This window comes from Silene latifolia, chromosome 2 (genome assembly GCF_048544455.1).
Source record: "Silene latifolia isolate original U9 population chromosome 2, ASM4854445v1, whole genome shotgun sequence".
In the NCBI taxonomy this organism is placed as follows: Eukaryota; Viridiplantae; Streptophyta; class Magnoliopsida; order Caryophyllales; family Caryophyllaceae; genus Silene; species Silene latifolia.
Window position 1 is genome coordinate 453,559 of NC_133527.1, and position 2,500 is coordinate 456,058.

The following is a 2,500-nucleotide window of genomic DNA, read 5'->3' on the forward strand; positions in this document are numbered from 1 at the left end:
GCCAAAATGCAGCAAAACATTTGCCAACCAACAATGCTTGCAAAAATGTGCACAATGGCCAAAATGCCGAGAAATCAAAAATGCCTAGGAATGAGCAATGACCGAAAATGCCCGGCCATGGCCATGCCTGGCCATGGCTAGGCCATGGCAATTCCTGCGAATAACAAAAAATGATAAAATAATCACCCATAATGAATGGAATGGCTAGGCCATGTGCGGCAAATGCCTAGGCCATGGCCACCATGGCAAGTGCCTAGGCCATGGGCGGCAAGCCTGCCTAGGCCATGGGCGGCAAATGCCTGCCTGGGCCATGGGCACCATGACCAGATGCCTAGGCCATGTGCGGCAAATGCCTAGGCCACTGGCACAATGACCGAGCATTGCCTTGGCCATGTGCGGCAAATGCCTAGGCCACGGCCACAATGACCCTTGGCATGACCATTGGCCATGTGCCATGTGCGCAAATGCCTAGGCCATGTGCACAATGCCACCGAGCATTGCCTTGGCCATGTGCGGCAAATGCCTAGGCCATGGCCACAATGCCGATGCCTTGCCATGGGCACCATGCCTACCCATGAGCATGCCTAGGCCATGTGCCAATGCCATGCCTAGGCCATGGCACCATGACCGATCATTGCCTAGGGCCATGAGCAGTGCCTAGGCCACGGCCACATGGCCATGAGCCAGCCTGCCAGGCCATGTGCAAATGCCTAGGCCACGGCCACCATGGCCGAGCATTGCCTAGGCCATGTGCAGCAATGCCTGCCACGGGCACAATGAGCCGAGCAAGCCTAGGCCATGGGCACAATGCCTAGCCATGCCACAAGATCACTGCCTAGGCCATGCAGCAAATGCCTAGGCCATGTGCAGCAATGCCAGCCATGCCCAGCAATGCCTAGGCCATGCCTGCCATGCACCGAGCAATGCCTAGCCATGGCCACCAATGACCGAGCAATGCCTATGGCCATGGCCGAGCAATGCCAGCCATGACCGAGCAATGCCTAGCCATGGGCACCAATGACCGAGCAATGCCTAGCCATGGCCGAGCAATGCCTGCCATGCAATGCCTAGCCATGGGCACCAATGGCCGAGCAATGCCTGATGCCATGCAATGCCTAGCCATGGGCACCAATGGCCGAATGCCTAGGCCATGGGCCCAATGGCCGCAATGCCTAGCCATGGGCACCAATGCCAGCAATGCCTAGGCCATGGGCACCAATGGCCGCCTAGGCCATGCCAGGCAATGCCAATGGCCATGGCACCAATGGCCGAGCATGCCTAGGCCATGGGCACCAATGGCCGAGCAATGCCTAGGCCATGGGCACCAATGGCCGCCCTAGGGCAATGCCTGCCTAGCCATGGGCACCAATGGCCAGCAATGCCTAGCCATGGGCACCAATGGCCGCGCAATGCCTAGGCCATGGGCACCAATGGCCGAGCAATGCCTAGGCCATGGGCACCAATGACCGAGCACTTCCGTTGAATAGCCATGCCATAGGCATTTTGAGGTTATTTGCCATGGGCCATGGGCGTGAAATGCCACGGCCATGGGGCATTTTGAGGTTAGTTGCCCAGGCCATGGGCGTGAAATGCCTAGGCCAAGGGGCATTTTGAGGTTAGCTACCTAGGCCATGGGCACCAAGTGACCGAGCACTTCCGTTGAATAGCCATGCATAGGCATTTTGAGGTTAGTTGCCTAGCCTTCCGTTGAATAGCCATGCATAGGCATTTTGAGGTTAGTTGCCTAGGCCAAGGGGCATTTTGGTTAGTTAGCCTAGGCCAAGGGGCATTTTGAGGTTAGTTGCCTAGGCCATGGGCGTGCATTGCCTAGCCACTGGCGCCTTATAAAGCCATGCGTGGGCATTTTTCAATTCGGAACGGATTTTACCGAGCAACGAAGCTTGAAACGCTAATTTAGGAGGTTTCTAAGGTAATTATACGATTGGGTGACCACGAGTCGTAAAGGACAACCAACCGAAAGTCATCCCGACTCGGTTACCTCGATCGCTCCTTAGCACAAGCTATGAAAGGCTATACCTCAACTACCGATACGGCATCCCGGGTAACCGTGCCCAAATACTTCCTAGAGTTGTTGGGGACGGTCATAGGGTAATTTTAACAAGGAACGGACACTAGATGCTTGGTTGGTCCCATACGACGCACCACACGCACACACACACCACCACCTAGCCGGACGGCGGCACCGTGAGCATTTTTCCACTCGGGACATATTTGCCCGAGCATCGAAGCCTACAAATGCTCAAAACCATTGGTAGTGTGATATTAAGGTGCAAGGTGGGTGGAAAATGAGGTGGAGGATGCCCAAAGTGCCCAACACAACCCACACAAAGGGCACACCCAACACGCATAGAGACACCGCTCGACCCGACGCGGTTTCCGAGACCGAAACGAGTCCGAATAATTTTTTTCTTGAGCCTAAAACCAACTACTCCAAGTTAGCTACCCAAAAATGCAAGGTTTGCACAATATCATCCGTGGT